The following is a 24,578-nucleotide window of genomic DNA, read 5'->3' on the forward strand; positions in this document are numbered from 1 at the left end:
AAAATTTAGGTTTCCTAAATATTTTTTACGGCCGCTCTTAAAAATTCACTTGTCTTTATTTATACCTATGTGCAAGTTTACTGAACTTGCAATCATTCTAAATGATGTGTGTGCATTGATACCACATTTTAGAGGAGCACGGGTGACTAAAACATATACCTTGGTATTTATAAAGCAATTTACTATTATTCATTTCAACGACATTTTGTGGAGCCCCTCCTACTTTTACCCCAGCGCCCCCCCAACGAAAAGTTCCTGGCGCCGCCACTAAGCCCGGAAATGTGGACTCGGGAGCGCCTCTTAACTCCTTCAGTGTAACCCATAAACCTAAACCCTAATTTATAAAAGTATGTCATTTTTCTTTCTGAAAAGGCATGAGAAGAAAGCTCCCGAGAAGAGTTTTCCTATCTGAAATCCAGTCCACGTTTTGCAGCTGATCTGCTGCTCCTCAAGTTTCACTAGCGCGCGCGCGCTCCTCTTCCTCCCTTTGTGTTGCCAGGCAGAAAACAACAGCAGCAGTCAGGGTGGCTACGTTTTGTTTCACGCTCTCGGCGAGCAGAATTTTAACAACTGCTCCCTTTTTTTTTCTTTCTCCCTTCCCCTGTTAAAGATCATTCTGCTCCGTTATGATGTCGCTGGGAGGAGGTGAATCCGGATTCTCGAGTGAGGAGGTGCTGAATGTTCGCTTCCCGCTCCACCGCGCGTGCAGGGACGGAGATGTCTCCGCCTTGCGCTGCCTGCTTCAGTGCGTCTCCAGCCCGGCAGACCTGACCGTGGACCACCTTCTACGGTGGACGCCTATACACTGGGCCGCGCATTTCGGGAAGGTAAGCTGGCGCTCTGAACCGTCGGTACGATGAAGGTTTCGGTGAAAAGGTGACGATAATAACCGCGAATTGCCTCCGGGAACTATGCTAGTTTCGCATCGGCCATTATAGTTCCTGTTTTATCTACCGATAGCTAATAAAAGAAGCCATTACAACGAATGCCCGTAATTTAATGCGGATTTTTTTTTTTTTTTTTTTTGCTTTTAACGCAGTTATTTCTACATTGGTTGATTGATTTGGCAAACTTGCCGAGGACGGCATGAAAAAGCACAGATTTATTTCCATCGTGGTCCCCATGACAACGCAGAAAAACACTCACACATATATATGTATGTATGTGTATATATATATACACATACATACATATATAATATTATATATATATTAATATATATATATATGGTGTGTGTGTGTAAATTAATAAAATACAAATTATGGGTTGCCGCGGACTTTCCTCGAGCGCCCTCTGGTGGCCGTTTTTGGTGGGTGAAAACAAAGGAGCACGCAATACAAATGCATGTAATTTAGTCACTTTCAAAAGGGTCAGACTTGTTAAGAAAGTCAGTTTAATGTACAATGGTTCATTTCAGCTCAGCTTGGTGTATTAAATCTCATCATTCCAGGCAGTGAGACTTTCAGCTGTCTGTTAGAAGCAAGTTAGAAGCAAAAAAAAACAGGCGATTTCAATAGACAGTGCAGTCCGACCTTGTTTTCATCGGGCGGCCAGTCGCAGAAGTACGAATTCTTGCCTTCGGATTTGCCACTTCGTCAGAAATTATGTTTCTCCGCGCCAACCCATTATGATCTGACAAAAACTCTGACATAAGAAAATGTTTGACCTGTTTTTAAAATACATTTTAGAGGGGCCTGTTTTATGTAGCTAGGTAAATTGTTCCACAATTAACACCAGTGTATTTAAAAGAGTTAAAACGTGAGCTTTTAAATCATGGGGAGCCTCATATCACAATAACTATTTCCAGTGTAGTGACATTGGGTTGTAGTGAAGTCACCACACTGTGAACTTGCCCCAGGTGGAGTCACCCCACTCTAGTAAGACAATATTTCAATTCTAATATGTTCATGTTATAAATTATTTATATATACCAGTGTCATAATACACTGTACTTTCTCAAGTTTTTGTTAGTAAGATGATGCTTTAAGGTAGGGGAATATAATTGTCAGGTAAAAACCTCATTGATGGGAGAAGCAGGGAACACTGCCCAGTTCTATACATCACACTGGTAGGTCCCTAACTTTAAAGCATGGATAGCTGGCGTGGGGTGACTTCATCGAAAAAAGGGGGGTGACTTCACCTGGGGCGAGTTCACAGTGGGGTGACTTCACTCGCTACCCGTGACCATTATGCATAATTCAAAACTGACTAATCATTCCACGTTCCACATTTAGTTAGACATAATATATCATATAATTTTGCCTCATAGCAGTGTGAAATGTAACTATAGAAGAGTGCAGGTACACGTCACTTCCGGCTAAGTGGTGAATCCGAAGGCATGAATTCGTAATTCCACAACTGGCCACCCGCTGAAACACACTCAGGCTGTACTGATTGTCTACTGAAATTAGCTGGTTTGGTTTTGTCTCTGGCTTGTTTATTGATGAGTCTGATCCCTTTGAAAAGTGACCAAATTACATGTTTTTGTATTGAGTTCTGCAATGTTTTCATTGGCCAAAAATGGCTACCAGAGGGCACTTGGTTAGGGTTAGGGTTAGTTCACGTCGCCTATACGGCTATTAATATGGTACCATATTACGTTTGTTTCAAAACCAGATGCTACGTTTACAGATTGACTACAATACAGTAAAAAAATAAAAAAAAACCTGTAAAATAAAACTGAAGCTAAATTATTTAGGAAAATGAAGTATTTTTGCACAATTAAATGTTTACACTAGTGTTAATAAAATATAAAATTTAACAATTAACCCTCTGCTTTCTTCATCTTTTAGTCATTATCAAGATACTCTTCAAACTAGGTAAATTATTAAGTTATAGTTTGTGAAAATAATGATATTGAAGGTCTGGTGAAGTGGCCCCAGTAACCATCTCCCCATATTCACCTGGCAAGTTGCCCCTCACCAAAATTGTATCCTAAGAAATATTGATGTTTTAGTATGGAATTGATTCCATTAAATTGAACAAATTGAAAAATTTTCTGAAAGGTACTCAATTCTGCAACCACTGATTATTATTATTATTTTTTTTTTTTTTTGAAACATGTAAATAGGTTTGTGTGGATGTGAGTGTATATCTCTGTGTGGGTGATTTATAGTTTTGCAGCTTTGAGTTTATGTTTTTTGTGATGTTTTATTTATGTTTTAACTGTGATTTGTCAAGGGACTGCAGATGTAAATTAGCTTTAAGCTAACTCTGGTACAATGCATCAAATGGAAACATTTATGTTTTTATTGTACATGGTCCCTTTATAAATAAATAAATTGAAAAAAAATGTTGAACAAAAGAACATTTGTCAGTGAAAAGTAAACCTGGTTAAAACAGTCTGTTTTCACTTTGTAAAGACTTCAAGCGTCTGACATGGGTGATGTTTATTAATCTTGTGCAGCACAAGAATTGTGTGATTTTATATCATTTATACTCCTTACATAGTTTTCATCAAACTACTCAATGGGGCGACATATACATTATGTGGGGTGATTTGGTTTTACAGGTGGGTGAGTGGGGAAGTGGGTCGAGATAGTTAGAGGGACAACATGACAGTAAACCATAGAAAACAATAGTACTAAGCATATTTCCAGAAGGAGCCGTTGATCAGTGTTCAGAAAAACGTATAGTGATCATATATATATTGCCACATCATCTAGCCCTACCTTGGAGTCACTTGAAGTTTGTATAAAAATTTTGTGTGTTTAGTTCAAGTGATATCGCCTCTGTCTATGTGCCCACTGTAATCAGTTTGGGTCTAGAGGGCTCGGAGATATATTGGAAAATGTTTGAAACAGATGGTGCTCCCGACTATCTCCCTCCAACAGTTTGTTTGTCAGGTAGAGGATAATAATCCTTGCAGTTCTTCTGTATGAATTAAAAACAGATAGAAAAAGACTATTTTGACATAGTACGCAACTGTCACTTTATAAAGTGGGTCCTTTGCAATAATCAGTTTGATAATGTAAGTTCACAAAATGTATTATTGTTGTTGTGTAATGTATATTTTATTGGCCTTGTCTCCTGACAGCTGGAGTGCGTAATGCTTCTGGTTCAGATTGGCTGTGGTGTCAACACTGTGACGTCCAGGTTTGCACAGACGCCCATGCACATTGCTGCATTTGGGGGCCACCCTGACTGTCTGTTGTGGTTACTCCAAGCTGGTGCAGATATGAACAAACAGGTAGGATGTGCACACTGGATGCTAAACTGAACATTCAGCAGAGTTAAAGAATCTGATTTATTAAAAATGTCTAAAGTCTCAATTAGGTGTAGAAGAATTTGTTGCTGCATTTTTAAGGAGCGAGAATGTACAGTTTTTTTTTTTGTTTTTTTTTTTAACAGCCCGTACTGAAAGGACTCCACCCTTGGATTAAATTCTGCATGTTTAGATTGATGTACCAGAGTGACTAAAGCAGAACATTGTGAGAGGTTAAACACAGACATTTCCATTAAGAGGATCAGTCTTATTTGGGGTCACAACCTGTGTAGTGTAGCGGTGAAGCAAACTATATTCTTAACATATATTCACGTATTACTGACATTTTTTTCTTAGTATATTATTCTTATCCTGTATTATGCTGTAGTATATCTTCTTACCCAGAATTAATCAGTTCATGATCCAGTGCACTGCTGAGAATAACCAGATTAGTAGGTTACTATGACATAACATACTGTTTGCATCCCTAAACATATTTCAGAGATTTATAGTTCATAATTTCCTTTTGACTTACATGTTTAAACCATCACATTTTCACATTTGAAGAAAAAAATGTTTCATCTGCTGTTGGACTGAAAATATTTTGACTTGGCATTTGATTAGTAGAAAAGGGCTGAATGTGAGTCACTTCTCTGACTCATCACATTTCTTGCTGTGTATTTTTGTCTGTTGAGTCTTTCCTCTTAATGTCTAACTATAAATTTGTGTGGGTGGCAGTGAGGTCTGTGAAAAGTTCAGGCTCTGCTATTCTGCTGTGTAGATGCAAGCTGTTCTGATGCTGGGGATATGGGTTCCTCCGCTCCTTATAATGTCAAAATATAAACGGCAACATTTGGCTCCTTTTCGCTGCAGGAAATGCATCATTCCTCAAAAATGTGCAGTTGGTATCTTTAAATATAGAGTGTAATGGGCCTCATGCAAGAACATCCATTCATTTTTCTAAACCCACAGAGGCTCACTGGAGGAGAGGGGGCACTGGAGCCTGTCCCTGTGGTCATTGGGCAAGAGGTGCAGCACACCCTGGACAGGCCACCAGTCTATCACAGGGCCGACAAATATATATAGGCAGACACAATCACATTATGGCCAATTCATGCAAGAACAGTTTTCGTTGTTGTTGTTTTGTTTTGTTTTTTAACTTATCGTACCTTTTTTAATACTCTGGGTGCACACAAACATGCCATGACAGATTCGCAAGCATACATACATACATCAGAAAACTTGTTTAACTCGCAATATGTAAAAATCCTGACAGCCACCTGATGTAATTGGCGTGCATGCATTCATGGGAGTTGTGAATTACCAAAATAATGCTAATAATAATGTCTGTTGCTAAAATAAATTGGTGGTTGGACAAGAAATGGTTTTTGAAAAGTGTTTCCACATCATTGCTACTGTGGACAGAGGAGGGGAGACTAGATGAGTTGTGGATGTTGCGTGAATTTTTTTCACAATAGAACTGTCACCTGCTTATGAGGGTCCCTGCTTTGTTCCATTTCACAGGTCTGTGATTTTTACCACTTGATTGAACAAATGTTTAATATGACCACTGGATTAGTAAGTTCCTAGATGCTTAGGTCCATCATCTCTGTCTTTGCAGTTTGACATTTCTTTGTTGTGCTTTGTTTTTATTTGTATTTGATGTGGTATTTATGGCCAAAGCAGATGGTCACCCCTTTGAGTCTGGTCTGCTTGGGGTTACTTCCTGTAACTTTTATATATATATATTATATATATATATATATATATAATATATATATCTATATATATACACTCAACAAAAATATAAAACACAACACTTTTGGTTTTGCTCCCATTTTGTATGAGATGAACTCAAAGATCTAAAACTTTTTCCACTACACAATATCACCATTTCCCTCAATACCTTTCAGAGTGGCCTTTTATTGTGGACAGTCCTAAGGCACACCTGTGCACTAATCATGGTGTCCTAATCAGCATCTTGATATGGCACACTTGTGAGGTGGGATGGATTATCTCAGCAAAGGAGAAGTGCTCCACTATCACAGATTTAGACTGGTTTGTGAACAATATTTGAGGGAAATGGTGATACTGTGTATGTGGAAAAAGTTTTAGATCTTTGAGTTCATCTCATACAAAATGGGAGCAAAACCAAAAGTGTTGCATTTATATTTTTGTTGAGTGTATATATATATATATATGCCTTGGGGCAACCTACTTAGTGCTTTGGCGCTGTTCTAAATGAATTGAATTGAAGGCTATTGCTGTCTGCTATAGGAGAGGTTCATTATTAACTCTCAATTACAGAGATTAATGGAATATTGTGTTCTGTAAGTGGTTTAACGTCCTCCTGCTGTGGTACTGATAAAGTGATATGTATTGTATCTTAAATGAATGATATAAGTAGGCTATATGTGTGAATTTAATGTGATAATGACATGTGATTTATGTAGGATTTTTAAACTAAGTGCTTCAAAATAATGAAATATTCAATCAGTTACATAAAACTACGGTTGGGTGACTGCAGACTAACTGCACCAACTCATACTACAGGTATGGATCACTGTTAGATTTTGTTCAGACCTGCGAGAACATTGTTGAATGTGGAAGTTCTCTTCAATTACTCGTACACAGGTTGTACTAATGAATCTGTTAGTACAAGTGGTTCTTAAACGAGGTTGTTTTGGCTCACTGTTGCTGGACACAGCAGAGTTTATTTGTGACTGCAATCTTTCTTATCTTTCAGGACTATGTGGGCGAGACGCCCATCACAAGGCTGCTCGTGCGGGCAGCCTGGACTGTATCAATGCTCTCTTGAATCAGGGAGCAAAAGCTGAGTAAGTCCTGTGGCCACACCTCGTGCTTATTTTATTTTTCTCTGTACTATTCACCATCTCAGTTGTACCTTTCAGGGACCACTGCTGAATTGAAATAAATAAACAGTGACAACTGTTGGAAAATACTAGGTTTACATCCGATTTCTACATGTTGGTGACGAATAAGGTCAGTTAGAGAATATGCACAGGTTATTTATGGTTTATAGCACCTGCACCCCCCTATGACTGATGTATACATGCCAGGAGGAGAAATGCGTCATGTCTGTGTCAATAAAGTTCTTCAGTTTCAGAGTCTTTAGGTCTTTTTGCATTTAATTGCTGTTAAATAGTGATGGCCATTTTGTCCTGATTTAAATTGTCAAAGAAAAAACTTAATTTAACTTCTTGAAATAAAACACTATGTTGGCCTCTTGCTTTACATTCTGTGTCCAGATTGTACACAGAAGAATGTTTAAAAGTTACAAAAAAAATTTGCTCTCCGTGTCCTTTTTATGTGACAATTGTGACAGATTATAAAATAAGGCAGTGTAGATAAAATATTGACTTCATTTTGCAAAATATAACTTATAACTTGTAAATACATTCATGACTACATCTATTTAATCCCTGAGTAATGTGTCTGTGTTCTTAAGCAGTTAGGTCTGATGTGGCGGTGTTCCCTGAAAATGTGACGTTTTGATAATTCCTTAAATTGTGTTTATCATTGCAACAATTCACATTAAGTTGCCCTCTGTTGTGGTATTAGCCAAAGCACAATTGGTTTTATACAAGTTGATTTGTATGTAGTTCCTTGTGAGACTGAAAAGTGTTTCATTCAGCTAACAGTGTTATCAGAGAGAGTTACTAGAGGATGTGGTAAATGTTATGAAAAATTCCTATTTAACTTTGGTCCAAAGTTAATATGTTTATTACACAACATCATTATCACCCAAACATGAGAACAACTTAATGTAAACGTTGATAAACTGTTGTTACCTGAGGCCTTATTGCATGATCTTGTTTTAATCTATAGTGTGGTTTTCTTTAACATTTGTTTTAGTTTATTGTCTTACACACAACTTGATTGGATGACCAAATGCACATGGCCTCTGTTTCTGAATCTGTTTTTGGTGTCAGTATGAACGGGCTACATTTCACTAAACTATACAATAAATTTCATTATGAAACATGTCATAAGGCCTAAATAGGATAAGGGACACTCCTAGATTGCCAAATACCACATTCATTTAACCAGTTCAAAACAACTAGGAACATTTCCTCAGGTGTTAAGTTTAGAAGTAGATAAGTACTTGACATTAGACTGTCAAACCACACCATTTTGTTTGTTGTGTTTGTGCTTGGCACACTTAGTACTTTAACAAATATTCTGTTATTATTGGCACAACAGTAACATCAAATGCTCAAGAAAGGCTAAACCTTCAGCCTTACATCTTCAAGTTAGGTGAATTGGAAACTTATAAAACTTTAAAATTATCAACTCTCCCTTGTAAAAGAGATCTTGATCTCAATGGGACTATCCGGGTTAAATAAAGGTTAAATTAAAATTAGATGCATGATTTGTTGGTGCTAAACATTTGAAGCTAATTATCATTTTGCTGCACTAGCCTCGCCAAAGTAAAACTTTCATGTTGTAAATGCAGTAGCAGCCCATGTATGTTACCTTTTGTGGTATTTAACTTGTTCCCAATGTAGTTTGATAAATTTGTCTTTGACTATGTGGAAAATTTAACCGTGTATATTAGTGAGGTGAAGTACCATTCACAGGGGCTGCTATATATACTCACTGATTAATCTGGTAATGATGCATTTCATTTGCCACTAAAGAATTAAAGATAACTTACAGTGTATTTTCTTAAATGCCAAGCTATGTGCCTCTTCATCTTGACACCATTGATTTCAGGAGAGCTAAAACTACCAGAAATTGTGCAGTGTATCTTATGTATTTGTGATATTTTTCAGTAGCTTCTCACATAACATGAAAATTGTCACGTTGCAGAGAAAAAACAAGCTCATCAGTGCCTTACTGATATGTTAACTATATGTTGTCATCATTGGGCTTTTGTAGGAGTTAAAAATTGACTTGTATTTGTGCCACCAGTTGCTGTTTGTTTCATTAACTAAACTGCGCATACGTATTGGCACATAGAAACCTTTTATCATTAGAAATGAGAGAATTTCGAAACTATGTAGTTTGTATAGTGTTTATATGTGACAGTTTACACTATTGTAGTGAAATTATAACCAGAGATCATTTGAATCTGTGTGAACCGTATGTCTCCATTACACTGTGAATTTTCTTCGTTTTGATTGTTCCAAATTAAGACCAAAGATTTTAATGAATATTTCAGTCCTGTTTGAGGCAATGCAATGTGCATTTGGTAATCAGATGATAATGTAATATTGAAATGTAATAAAAACTGAATTTTTCTCCCATGCAGAATCTAGTAATTGTATTGCTTTATTTATTTTTTATAACTTTTGACCCAGAAATGTAAAGGGACACAAATGGGAGGGAAACTAAGTCACTGTAGGTGGGTTTGAGGCTCATGACAAATTATTATTATTATTTTTTTTATTTATTTTTTTTTAGCTCATCCAGAAAAACAACAGTTAAAAAAGTCACAGTTGATAAATAAAATAGCTGTCCTCCCCATGATACTGTAGTAAAGTTTACAGTGGTTGAGCTGAAAGTGATTCCCAAAGTTTACAAATATCTGAATAGTATAAATGTTGCCGATATTTATTTCAGTTGCTCCGTAAATAATTTGACTTTTATACAGATTACAGTTTCACTGGTTTCCTTCTTAATTGTTGTTGAGAGTTGTAGAATGGCTGGAACATTTCTTGGTATACATTGCCATAGAGATGTGATACAGGCTGGCCAAGTTGCCGATAAAATGATCGATTCCAAATATTTATATGTTGATGCACTTGAGATGCTAAATTAAGTTGAATGAATTAATGTCTTACAAACCTCATGAAAATGTTGGTCCTGTTTTACATACATTTTAAAACCTTTACCAACATTTTAGTTACTAGTATTTTAATGGGGCAACTCTTAATTTAAAAGTAAATAAACTACACCCTTGATAATCTAAACTATTAATGTCTTTATCAATTGCTGCGCCATTTATCAGCCATTCATTGAATCAACTTTGGAGTGTTAATTGTTCGTAATCTCGGTTTTATACTTTAGTTGTAATGTTCACATTTAACTCTACCTTAATCATATATATTCTGTCATACTTTAATTTATATTTACATTATATTATTATGTAAACTTATCCCACCTTACAGTGGCGGGTGGCTAACACACTTCACAAGAACAGTGTTGGTTCAGTTCAGTAAAAGCCCAGTTCCTGTCTGTATGAAGTTGGCATGTTCTCCTTGTGTCTACATTGGTTTTCTCCCATCATCAAAACATCCACATTAGGTTCATCTCCCAACAAGACTGATGGCAGAACTGCCAAAAAGCAGTGAGGGTGTCCTGAACTGAGGGGGAACTATGAATCTGCACTTGTGTTTGCTGTCCTCTCTGAGAATGTTTTCTTTTACTGTAACACCTACACTTACTACTTCCCATCTTTGTGTTGTTGGTTTGAAAACCTTTTTAGTATTCTGCATATCTCCTTGTTTTGTATTCTGTCAGGTGGCTGTTTGGGATAGGAATTGGGCTACCAATACATAGACCTGGGTTCAATTTCACATATGTGCTACAGGCTGCCTGTTTGTGTCCTTGGACAAGACACTTCATCTGCATTGTCTTAATCCACCCATCTGTCAATGGTACCAGCCTTGACTTGGAAGTAACCTATGATGGTCTGCATCCCGTCCAGGGATTTGTTGGCTTATCTGCTTCACGCTACAGTATCTGGGGATAAGCACCAGCCTGAAGGGTATCTGAGCCTGCACAGGACTTACTTCTCTTCTGTTGCAGTTTAGTGTCTTTTCCCACAGCGTCTTCTGCTACCGTTAAAGGTCGATTTCTTTATTCCTACCATTCTTAGACGGTCGTGACTGGCTGTTCTTGACTTGGTAGTTTGATGTAGAGAGTGTTGACCTTTATCCTCTTTTCCTCTTGTCACTTTGTTGAACCATGTTTTCTGATGCGGTCTTTCTGATTGTTGACAGGCTTTATCTTCATGAGTAAGCTTTGTATGCTGTTCCATTGGTTCTGTTTGGTGCAGCTCTTGAGCCAGGGCTTGTTCTTTAGTGGCATTCCCTCATCAGCATTAAGTCAATCTGGCTTTTGATGTTGGAGTCACAAGTCTCTGCTTATAGTGCTTTCTGTCTCCACCAAGGTGGCCATTGAGGTTTCCCATCTGGTATAGAGTGTCAGTTGGAGCGATGCAGCCTGCAATGTTGTGCAGCTTGTCATAGATATTCTTGAGGAGTAGCTTCTGTTGCATGCAGCATAGACTTGTGTGTAAGCTTCCCCTCCACCACATTCTCTTTGACATTCTTCTTTCTGGTGCAACTACTTCCATCTTTGTATGTGACGTTGAGCCTGTAGATGATCTATTACTAGCTTCCTGAGCCCACCAGCTGGCAGCAATGTGTCAGGGCAACTTTGGAAGACCATTGTGGCGACTGTAGATTCCCACCATACTTGGTCTGTCCTATCTTATCCTGTTTCCACCCTTTGCAACGAGGACACGGAGTTTTACTTTTGGTGGGTAGGTAGCCCAAAATAACAAACCCAAAACAACAAAATCTTAAGTAGTATTAATTTCAGACAGCGAATAACAATTCTGATTTAGAAACTAGCATGGACGTCTTTTGTCATGAGCCTCAAAGGTTGGTTAATGATTAATTTAAGAGGTGGGACAGTGTTTAGAGACTGGCAGTGAGGAGGAGAGTGCAGACAAAGTTTTACAGAGCAGCTGAGTGAAATGGGATAGATTTGCTTAGCAGCATATACTGAACTATGTGTTTAATGCTAACACTCATCTTGTTGCACTGGTTATTTACTGTCATTTCACTGTACAAAAGATTATTTCTATATAAAGAAATGTTTTATTTTCCATGTTACAGTATTAATTCTTACAGTATCATAGTCTGTTTTGACATCTAATCTTTGTCACCCTTTCCTTCATGAAAGTGACAATAAGTTACAAAATAAGTTTTCTATTCTGTTAACAGAAACAGAACCATACGTCTTAATGTTTTTCAGCCATTGAATTGGAAATGACTTGGTTTTTTCAAGTAATCCTAGAAAGGGGGAGCATAGACACTGCTGAGTCTGCCCCGTTCCCTGGGATAGCCGCACTGTTGTGGCATTGAGTGTTCTCACTATCGCTTCCTATCTACACACTGGCAAACTGTTGAGGTATTTCTTGCGGTGATTGGTTTTAATGCTAGGATTTTATGAATCAAAAAAGCAAAAGTTTTAGACCTGCATGCTTTGCTTATTATCCATGATTATTCCTATAACTAGTTTGTTTTATTTTAAATTTTGTTTTGTTTTTTATTTTTGTGAACTAACCATAGGAGCTCTTTATAAGGACAGGTTTAATTACGTGAGTCCCATATCAACATGTAGCATGATGATATTAGGCTGCCTCTGGAAGGTTAGAGGACAGTTAGAGAAGATGCATATTGTGCTTAGGGCAGAAAAGCAAAGCATACCAGGCATTTACAAAGAATTAACGCTTCCTTTTAAGCCAAATATGAGCCAGTTTGTTTTCTGTCATTACATTGGATCACGATATATTGTAGAGTTCAGGTCTCACTGAAGGAATGACTCAGAATTTTTAACCATATTGTTGCTTTTTAGTCTATTGGTGTAACTAGATAATTTAATTATGGGTATTTGTTTACTGTATGAAAATATTTCATTAATACCTACCAAAATTTCAAAGATTCCATCTTCGAATTACTTTTTTTTTTTTTTTTTTTTACCAAATACCACTGGAAAATGTAAAGATAATCACTTGTTTCTTGACAACAGTGAAAACAATTTTGACAGCATCTTACATCTGTTTAAAACCACTTTATAATCTGCTACTTTCTGGTTTTATAGATTAGCTCCAAATTAACCAGACTGAGAGTTTCACATGTTACTATTGAGATCTGTTTGCTTTAGTAAGCAAACAGATCGCTTATTTTGATGTTAGAACCCATTTAACACAATTTTGAATAATTTTAAAAGCAGTTTAAAGTGGTTAATAATTTGTTGAAAAACAGTTTATAACTGTGCAATAGTTTGTCAAGTAATAATGGATTTTTTTTTTTTGATAAATGGCTTAAATTATTAATAGATTATTATTTTTGAGTAGCTGATCGTTATCAGTCCAATGCTCTGTAATTGCTGGAATAAAACTTGTAGAGAGTTTTACATTTTTTAAAAGAACTACTGAGATACAAGTATGTTTGTTTTTTGTATTTTGTAAAACAATGTAATTCAAACTTTGAAACTGTTTACTTGAACAGAATTTAATTGGAACATTTTATTATTTGAAGTGGTGGAACACTGACTGCTTTGTCGATGATTATCCAGCTAGTCTAGTTGTGAAAGCACTGATATAATTATAATACAATGTTTAGGTTGTAACAACTTACATTTTATTCCCTTAAAATGTAGGTTGAACTGTTTGTCTCTTTCAGTATTGTGTTGGATGTGAGAGAAATGACTTGCATTTGAGGGATTCAGCAAATTTCTGATGGAGTTTGACTGGAGGTCACACACAGGACTCCACAGTTAACAGATTAGCTGTCCATTTAACAAACGGCATATTTGTGTAGCATTTAAACGTGAAAACAATGGCAACATGTCACTGACAGCAGCTGCTTGTTTAAAATTAAAGCAGTGCCATTAGTTGCGTGACATTATTCACTGTAGTGTTTGTTTTTATAACCTTGTTGCCTTTCGAGTCTGTCATTTATGTGGCTTGCCTCTGAGAATTATTTTTATCACAAAAGAGGGAGGATGAATGTTTGCAGTAGCTAGCTGTTGGTTTGTGCACAGTTTAACTAAAAATACTTGATACAATTTATCTTCCTTAGAGTGAGACCAGTACTTCTACTTTATTTCGAAATGGTTTCAGTAAAAAAAAACAACAAATAAATAAATAACTGATGGAAGCGTTAATTTGAAGGGGACGGGTAATGTGTTACAAGTTACTGTGTGATTTTTTTTTTTTTCTTTTCTTTTATTAAAATTTGATTCTTGATTGAATGTTTTCATACACACTAGTTCTTGAAATCTCTGTTTTTCACACAAATATTTAGAAAAAGATTCAGGGAGAGAACAAATTCCGAACCACATTGAATGACCAAATGGTAAGACAACCTGACTAAAATTTTCACTGCTGTATGGAAGTCAATGTCACTTGGGCTTAGTAACTTAGCAACAGGGCTTTTTTCATTGTTGATGTTGTTGTTATATTATTATTTACAGTATAAATTGTGTTGTCCAGTCATTCCATTTATTTTCATCACACCAAGTATTCTGTGGTGCGATATCAACTTTGTGATTTTTGGTAAAACATGCACAATGGTCATGAGCCTTAAACTCCCACTTTGTTCACAAAGCTAGAGCTTGTTCACAGAACTGTTTTTGTAGGATGGTCGTACTCTGCTTTAGAACAAGTGCTCATTGTGTTTAATAGTTGATACATTAGAGGGGGGAAAAATCCTCAATGAACTGAAATGACTTGGTCAACATTTTGTCATGTTTTTATTTTATATATTTATTTTCTGTCACAATCTGCCAAACTTAAATGTTGAACTTGCACTTTAATTTCACAGTGGCAAAAAAAAAAAAAATCATTTTAAGCAAATATAATGACCAGATGCAGCAATTTATAAGCATCATGTGTAGGAAAAAAAAATTATTTTATGAAGGATATCTTATTTTTGAGTTATATATTTAGTTGTTTTTTTTGGGGGGGGGGGGGGGGGGGGGGGGTGGGGGGGGGGGGGGGGGGGGTGACCAGTGAAATTACTTCCATACATTCCAAACACTATCTGTATGATTGAAAATTGATTTTCAAGCCAACACTCTTTTACTACACCGTTTGTTCATTCATTGTTTTCAAGGGTCACATGATTCCTGCTGCACCCGGAAATGATTAACACAACTGAACGGGGGGAGAAAAAAAAAATCATGTAATAATACTGTTTGTTTTTCAAGGTGATGTACTTTCTTGCTCATCTTTCAAGCTGAAGATTAGATTCTTTCAAGAAGATGCTGAGCAGTGTCATTTAATTTTCTTTCTTGATGATTCTGTGGTGTTTTCATGGAAGATACAACTGGTTCCTTAGAGGATCACTTTTGGACAATAAACCTGCAAATCTTCGAGAGGAAAAAATGTTTCCAAACTGTACAGCATCCCCCGCACCAAAGAATTCCCTCTACATCCTTTTTGTTATCGACATCCAGACGTGCTTTGAAAGTTTGCAGCGTGCCTACTTCCATATTCAGACTTTCTTTAAGATATTCTTGGTTGCAGTCTTGTCTTTGCACCACTAGTTTAGAGCAGATCTCCTTCAGCAGTGCCAGTATTGCATTTTTTTCACCCTTGATGTCCAAACAGTCCTGCAGAAAAGACTCTTGAGTTCTCCATCATCTCACAAAATACCTCCTCATTTCAATGGATCACATGATGTTAAATCTTCAGCATTTCAGCCAACATGTTGGACTGTTTCAGGTATTCTGTAAAATAAAATCAGTGCCCACCATCAGTTGTCTTAATCGTGTCCTCTTTCAGCAGATGATTTCCGAATAATTTGGCAACAGATTCCAGAATTTAGTTTCATTAAGGAAAATGCAAATGATCCGGAAGGGATCAGTTGTCATCTTTTGAAGATGATGACGAGGATGTGACAGAGTAGAGCAGCACAGGCCATTGCTGTACATTTGTGTTTTTGTATATGTGTGTGTATTTGCGTCATGAGTGTGTATGTGTCTGTGCGCGTGTGGGTGGGTGTGCGCTTGTGTGTGACCATGGCACTCGTTGACGGTCTCTAACACTTGCCCTCCCGTTGTGCAGCATGAGGAATGCCAGTGGGCTGACTGCTGCTGACCTGGCCCACGCACAGGGATTCCGTGAGTGCGCCAAGGTTTTGTCCAATGCCCAGAACCTCCAACAAAACATGGCTCAGTCCCATAACGGGTCAATTCTGTACAACATCACCCAGAATGGGAGCCACACTCACCCCACTATCCAGGGACGGAGCTTCTTAAATGGCATGCCCAACAGAAAGAGGTCCTCTGAGGGCATAGAGACAAACCCAGTGAAGAAAGCCAGACCCAACGGTAGGTCCATAAGATCATCAGATGTAAGTTTTACATTTGCTGCTTGGTTTAAATTTTTTTTTTTTTTTTATACCAATGGTCCAAACTTAGAGAGCTTCATTACCCGAAGCCAACATATGGTCATTGGGTATTGCAAAGACCTGGCGTCCGTCCGTCCATCTGTGTACAGCATAAGTCCAATTCTATTACTGCCAGATTCTTCAAATTCACAGGGAACATTCTTGGGACACAGACCTTGGACAAATTCGAAGATGTCTAACCTTGACCTAGTTTAAGAGGTATTTTAAGACATTAAAATGTCACATTCTGTACTTTTTTTTTTTTTGGCATGATCTCGCGGACGTTGGCGCGTGAGTGTGGTGATGTCGCTTCCTGCTATCGCTAGGTGCTAACTTTGCTTAATTTTTTGGCTAAAAATGACACCTTTCTCATATATTATATACAAGCTAGTGAGAAATAAACACTTCTAAAACTAAAAATGCTGTGTTTGTAACCTTATAACACCTCTGGAAGGATTTACAAAACATTTAGCGGACGTTAGTGTGGTGAAGTCACAGGATGGTAGAAAATCTCTGTTTCGTTTGTGTGTAAATATAACCTCTTTAATTACTTAAACAGCTGCAAATTATACAGAACACAATGCTCATACAGCCGAGGGTATTTTTAGCATTGCCTTATATTTTTATTATTATAGTTAAGGGTTACGCTTTTAAACAAATAATACAGCATCTTAAAAATCTTGTGGTGAGTCAAGTAAAGCATGTTTCTTAAATATGGCTCAAGACAGGGTGCTTCCCTTGTGTATTATTGAAATTTAACTTGTTAGGTGATCATGTCTTTTTTTTTTAGTTGTAGATTGGATAGTTTGTTTGGAAATTAGATATATTTGGTAAAATTTTGTGGGTTTGCAGTGTAGAAATGGTGATGGCTAGAAGTGAACTTTCTAAAAAGAACAACAAAATAACAGTAGCTGACATAAGGTTTGCCAACTGATTTAGAACTGGCCTGCTGTGATACATATTTCACATATGCCTTCTTTTGTCCAGACTTTTGGACTTTTTAATTTGGTCCAAACCAAAATTGCCGGTCTGAAACCTGCCTCAGACCATGATCCAGTCATAATTTGATCTGCCCAAAAGAGGTGGTCTCGGACCGGATCAAACAGAACCGTGATTTGGTTTGTTTGCAGTGTGAAAACACTTTTTGGATGGTTCTAACTTTTGGCCAAGTTACAGGAAGTTGAGGCATATTATCATCTCCCATTAAACAGTAGAAGAAAATTAAGGGACATTAATTAATTGAAAGATGTAATATTTTTGGCATTTTGCATGGTGTTGTATCAAAACAGGAATGTCTGGCTCTGATGGTTCCTTTTAAAAGTTTAAACTTTTTATGAGGTTATAACCCAATTCCTCTGTAATGTGACACAAATCTTTAATGTTTTTCTGATCAGACCTGGGTGATTCTCTGCACTTAAATAGTTTATCTCTCACTGTCCGTCTTTTCTCCTTGTTAAACATAAAATGCCTGTTTTGTCTCCCTGTCTTGTGGCAGGTGGTAAATATGAGGGGTGTCATAGATCACAAAAGCCAAAATTTGGATTGGGCATGGTTTTTAAGCCATGGATCGGAACTTTTTGTTTTGCTTTTTTTTTTTTTTTTTTTTTTCCAGAAAAAAATAAAACATATAAATATAACTTTGCTTTCTGTTTGAAAAACTAACTTAATGAGTAATGAAAACAAGGAGCTTTAGCCTGTGGTCCTGAAAAATGGAAAAGTGTCCATTGTTTTGCGTGAGCCATCCGATTGTTGCAAGCACTGGATTCTTTGTACTATGCATAGCTGCAACATTTCTGACTTTGCATCATTGCCATTTTTTTTTCCCTTGTTCTGTTATTGGTAATATGGCCAAAGCAGAAATCACTCCATTGAGTCTGGTCTGCTTGAAGTTTCTTCCTGTAATAAAAAACAAAATGCCTACCAGTGTTGGCAATGTCTTTGCTTGGGGTGGGGGGTTAAGGTTAGAGCTAACTCTTGTGAAGTGCCTTAGGGCAACTTATGCTGTGATTTGGCACTGTATAAATAAATTGAATTGAATCCATTCAAATGGAATGGTTTGCTAAATTGACAAGCCAATGCCAGATGCACACAATTCAGTTTCAGTTTATGTCATTTATATAGCACCAAATCACAACAAAGTTGCCTCAAGGCACACACGTCTACAAGCCAATCAATGTCAAATATAGGGAGAAGCAGCCTGCATGGGTGTTGTCAGGACCTAAATACACAGTGAAAAGTTCTTCAGTGCAAATGCAGCATTTGCAGTGTGAAATCAAATGAACTGGACTGAACATATACCATGTATTAAAAGCATGAACCTTAGTTCTACCTTGTTCTAGACTTTCAGAATGCCCTCAAATGAAGGCTGGTTTAAGTTTAAAGCAAAACTATTTTGTCATTCACTATGTTTACATGGACAGCAATAATGCAACTATTGACCTTAGTCTAAACAAGAGAATATTTTCATTATGGTGTTATGTGCTCTTCAATAATGCGACTAAGATTGTAATACTCCATGTTTTACCTGGATTATTTCTTACTGCGTATGATTGCGTTCAGGTTAAGATAATCTGGATACCCTGGTTACACTGCACTGAAGTGTTGAAAGTGTTGCCTTAACTGGGTTAATAAATCACATTGCTGTCCATTTAAACATAGTCGTTGTTGCCCTTTGTCATTGTTTAGGGCTGGGCATGCCGCTGGAGTTGCTGCATATGAACGGGCCACTGGGTGGCACTGGAGGATTCCAAAACGGTACCATAGAAGTGGAGGTGACCCCTATTGGGAACTCAGATGCGCCAGGACGCTTTGCATTTGGGCTGAATGGGTTTGCACCGGCACACTGTGAGGATCAGGGGATCCAGCACAGGTCGAGCCCTGTGCCGAAAGAGCTAGAGGTCATCACTGTGGCATCTATGCAGACGCCTTGTCGCTGGACCAACTCTTACGCATATCTGTAGAGACTTGGTGTGTTCTTCTGTTACCATCCATTTCTGTTTTTATTGCATATTGTTATATACAGAGAGTCACACGTTTGTTTTTGAATGTTCAGCAGTGTTTGTGTATTTTCTACTTTTCCATGTACCTAATGGCTAAAAGTGTTACGATTGCTTTGTCACACATGAACAGTTACTGCATCCGGATTAAATGGATATTTGCTTTATAATCCTTAATTGTACCCACCCGCTACATCGGTACTAATGTTAGCAGGTAAAAGTAGGCATTATGAGTATATTAAGCATGCAGATGAACATTATATCAGAGCATTAAGCTGCTTAAACAGCTTGACATTGTAGACGTTTCTGTGCCTTTCCTCTTTTTTTTTTTTTTAATCTTTCACAGTTAAACCACGTGTTTGTGAAAAGTAAAATGGAGTCTTAAATTCCTGTTTTCAAATTATCCAGGCTAACAATTATTTCAACCCACATTTCTTTACTATTATAGCAAGAGAGTAAATTAGTTTTCTGAGTTGAATATGCTAAATTAAATGGTTCAGGTATTGTTTGTATTTCATGATCAGTTAAAGGCCTCGCTGGTAGCGATATTCGATTCCGCCCTGAGAAACGTCATTTTCTGCTGCTGTGCGTTACACACTGCTGTTTTTATTTGGAAAATACTTGCTGTCAGGATATAAACTTTAAAGCTACAGTGTATAAGATTTAGGGTATTAATTAGCGAAAATGGAATAGAGAATTCATTCTGTTCATTAGTGTATATCTGCACCAGTGAATATGTTTTCAAAAGCTTGGAATGAGTGTTACATATCTACATATAGTTGCCTCCCCCCATGTAGGTGGCCATGTTGATACAGCATATACAATATTTACGGTCTATATAATTACATTTGCTGCAGTTTTTTTAGTGAGAAAACGCAAATCTAATTTTAATTATTGAGTTGAGCAAGTTTGCTTTGTCTGTTTACTATCAGTAAAACAGAAACATGGTGTCAGAAAGAACAGTGTTTACATCGTCCCGATACAGATAATGGAGCACACAGGTGTCCCCATTCCACAGATGGGTTGGGATTCATCTAACTTGCCCAGAGGGGGTAAAAAAAAATATCTGCTTTATATATTGGCCACCCTGCTCTCGAAATATCAGCATTGGGTATTGAAAACCTTTATCGGTCTGTCACTAATCTGCAGCCTCACTAGGTGACTAAATCTTACACACTGTAGCTTTAACCCAGCACTGACTGCACTCTGACAAAGTGATCCGAGTTTGGGATTGTGTTCATTTTGGCAGAAGAGACTTGATACTGACTCTCCTGTATGGGCCATGGTTCATCTGCAGTACCAAAAATCCAAATGTTACTTTTTTTGGGGTTTGTTTTATATAATTTGAGGCTAGCAGGTGTGTGGTACATCTGGTTATATATATATATATATATATATATATTTTTTTTTTTTTTTTTTTTTTTTTTTGAAAAAAATAAAAAGGACCGTTGCTTTATTGACAGACCTCGTATGTAAGGTTTGCACGTCGTTGCATTTTGAAGTTGGTTTGTGAACACTTTACGAATGCTTCTCAAGAAAGCTTGCTTGAGTTTAACACTTGATTTGTCTAGAGCTCATTTGAATATTAGAAAAAGTGTTTCATATACAACCTCTGGCAAAAATTATGGAATCATCGGCCTCGGAGGATGTTCATTCAGTTGTTTGATTTTGTAGAAAAAAAGCAGATCACAGACATGACACAAAACTAAAGTCATTTCAAATGGCAACTTTCTGGCTTTAAGAAACACTCTAAGAAATCAGGAAAAAAAATTGTGGCAGTCAGTAACGGTTACTTTTTTTAGACCAAGCAGAGGGAAAAAAATATGGAATCACTCAATTCTGAGGAAAAAATTATGGAATCATTCAAAACAAAAGAACACTCCAACACATCACTAGTATTTTGCTGCACCACCTCTGGCTTTTATAACAGCTTGCAGTCTCTGAGGCATGGACTTAATGAGTGACAAACAGTACTCTTCATCAATCTGGCTCCAACTTTCTCTGATTGCTGTTGCCAGATCAGCTTTGCAGGTTGGAGTCTTGTCATGGACCATTTTCTTCAACTTCCACCAAAGATTTTCAATTGGATTAAGATTCGGACTATTTGCAGGCCATGACATTGACCCTATGTGTCTTTTTGCAAGGAATGTTTTCACAGTTTTTGCTCTATGGCAAGATGCATTATCATCTCGAAAAATGATTTCATCATCCCCAAACATCCTTTCAATTGATGGGATAAGAAAAGTGTCCAAAATATCAACGTAAACTTGTGCATTTATTGATGATGTAATGACAGCCATCTCCCCAGTGCCTTTACCTGACATGCAGCCCCATATCATCAATGACTGTGGAAATTTACATGTTCTCTTCAGGCAGTCATCTTTATAAATCTCATTGGAATGGCACCAAACAAAAGTTCCAGCATCATCACCTTGCCCAATGCAGATTCGAGATTCATCACTGAATATGACTTTCATCCAGTCATCCACAGTCCACGATTGCTTTTCCTTAGCCCATTGTAACCTTGTTTTTTTTCTGTTTAGGTGTTAATGATGGCTTTCGTTTAGCTTTTCTGTATGTAAATCCCATTTCCTTTAGGCGGTTTCTTACAGTTCGGTCACAGACGTTGACTCCAGTTTCCTCCCATTCGTTCTTCATTTGTTTTGTTGTGCATTTTCGATTTTTGAGACATATTGCTGTAAGTTTTCTGTCTTGACGCTTTGATGTCTTCCTTGGTCTACCAGTATGTTTGCCTTTAACAACCTTCCCATGTTGTTTGTATTTGGTCCAGAGTTTAGACACAGCTGACTGTGAACAGCCAACATCTTTTGCAACATTGCGTGATGATTTACCCTCTTTTAAGAGTTTGATAATCCTCTCCTTTGTTTCAATTGACATCTCTTGTGTTGGAGCCATGATTCATGTCAGTCCACTTGGTGCAACAGCTCTCCAAGGTGTGATCACTCCTTTTTAGATGCAGACTAATGACCAAATCTGATTTGATGCAGGTGTTAGTTTTGAGGATGAAAATTTACAGGGTGATTCCATAATTTATTCCTCAGAATTGAGTGATTCCATATTTTTTTTTTCCCTCTGCTTGGTCTAAAAAAGTAACCGTTACTGACTGCCACAATTTTTTTTTTCCTGATTTCTTATAGTGTTTCTTAAAGCCAGAAAGTTGCCATTTGAAATGACTTTAGTTTTGTGTCATGTCTGTGATCTGCTTTTTTCCTACAAAATTAAACAACTGAATGAACATCCTCCGAGGCCGGTGATTCCATAATTTTTGCCAGGGGTTGTATAAGATTTGTCCTGGTGGAGTTTTTTTTTTTTCTCTCTCAGAGTAATAGTTCACATTGCAGGTGGTGCTTATTACGGAACAGCTTTGTACTTCTTTGTGTAAAGTCATTAAATGTTTCATTTTATAAATGATGACTGGTTGGTTTTTCTTTGTCAAGCACTGGTTCTACTTTTTTACTTTTTATGGTCAGTGTTTGAAACTCTGATGGCCTTAAAGCGTCTGACCTTAATAGACAGGTTTATGATTGTCATTATCGTTCTTTTCGTTTATGACATGCAGCTACGTTCTATTGCAAAGGTAGGTCACAGTGCTGGTTCAGCACTGATGACCTCATTTCAGTCACGGCCATAAACTGCATTTATACAAGGAAAGTATTTTGCAATTTATCAACCCAATGATTAAAGCGTAATATGAATGGTCGTGATACTTAGTGGGTCAAATGTCTTACTGCTGTGCACATGCAGTTGAATGGTTTGGTCACAAAGTAAGTTATTTGTTTCATTTCTAGCGGCAGGTGAAACCTGTGGGGATTTTTCCTTAAATGGCCCAAACCAGGATAGAGTCTTCCGCGGCTGGCAAACCTTCAGCAACTCACCAGAGGACAGCAGCCAGGTGGAACACCAGAAGTGCGTGACAGCAGAGCAGCTATATGATCACGCCCTCTTCAGCACCATGCTGCTTTACCATGGATCTTAAAGCAGTCTTCTTTGCCTAAAACTGAATCAGTTTGCCTTAAACTTACTGAAGTGCTCACTTCTTTGATATTTCTTCCTTGAGGCAGTCCTGCTGTTGAGCAGAAATTTTGTATTTGATATTGTCCATATTTACAGTTTTGTTACAGAAACACATTAAACTGATTCAGCTGTAAATAGTAACACGTTGCATTAATTTGTCATCAGAAGTGGGAAAGTTCCCTGCATGTTTTTTGATTTTAATAAAATATTGCATGACATCTGTAATGTTAATGTTTAATGTTGACCTTGGTAGTCATCACACCTAGGCTTTGTAAATGAAGGAAACAAGTTTTACACTGCATGTTACTGCAACTACACCTGCTCCTAATTTCCATCATGCATTCGTTGATTCTTTGCAACAAACACAAGCATGTCCAGCAGGTGGCAGGCAAGCTACATGTACGTTCAACCATCTGGGCTGCTAATTTCCAGCATTATATCCACCAACCTGCCAGCAGATGGAAGAAAAAAAAGCAAAAGTCTTGCTTTTTGCATTGATCTGGTGCATCAAAGTTATTGCTTAATCAGTTTATATGACCTTGTAGCTTGATTAAATGTAAGGCAATAGTATTTATTGTTTAAGTAATGGGATGGATTCATTCATTCATAATATTTTCCAGGCTATGTGCCAAAGCTTATGAGGACAAGGCATGAGGTGGTTATTGCAAAATTAGCTGTGCACAAATGCACTGATTTGGATGGGCATGTTTTTATCTGAAAGAAGAGCTGGTTGGAGGTTGCAAACCCCTCAAGCCGCTGACCAAAGGTGTGTTAAACTATAAGAAAGTTCTTGCATAAACAAACTGATAAACATTGCTGTATGCAGAGTGAATTACTGCAGTGCACAGATCATGTGACTGAAGTTGCTGTCCTCAGAAGACTCCCGGGCATCTTTTCCGGATGCCCCCTGGACGCCTCGCTGGAGAGGTGTTCCGGGCACGTCCCACTGGGAGGCCCCGGGGAAGACCCAGGAAACGCTGGAGGGACTACATCTCTCGGCTGGCTTGCGAACGCCTTGGGGTTCCCCCGGAGGAGCTGGGGGAGGTGTGTGTGGATCGGGAGGTCTGGGCAGCTTTGCTTGAGCTGCTGCCCCCGCGACCCGACTCCGGATAAAGCGGAAGAAAATGGATGGATGGATATATATATATATACACACACACACACACACATACATATAGCTCCTCCCCT

The 24,578-nt window shown here is 37.7% G+C and overlaps 1 long non-coding RNA gene and 1 pseudogene across 1 annotated transcript; both read left to right on the top strand.

The window, feature by feature from the left end:
• The first annotated feature begins 476 nt into the window (after positions 1–476).
• LOC117524481 lies at positions 477–20,127 on the top strand (annotated as a pseudogene).
• LOC117524483 lies at positions 8,395–9,645 on the top strand. The gene is made up of 2 exons (XR_004564780.1): positions 8,395–8,482; positions 8,590–9,645. It is a non-coding gene; the product is annotated as an uncharacterized LOC117524483 (long non-coding RNA).
• Positions 20,128–24,578: the final 4,451 nt, after the last annotated feature.

Source organism: Thalassophryne amazonica, chromosome 14 (genome assembly GCF_902500255.1).
Source record: "Thalassophryne amazonica chromosome 14, fThaAma1.1, whole genome shotgun sequence".
Taxonomy (NCBI): domain Eukaryota; kingdom Metazoa; phylum Chordata; class Actinopteri; order Batrachoidiformes; family Batrachoididae; genus Thalassophryne; species Thalassophryne amazonica.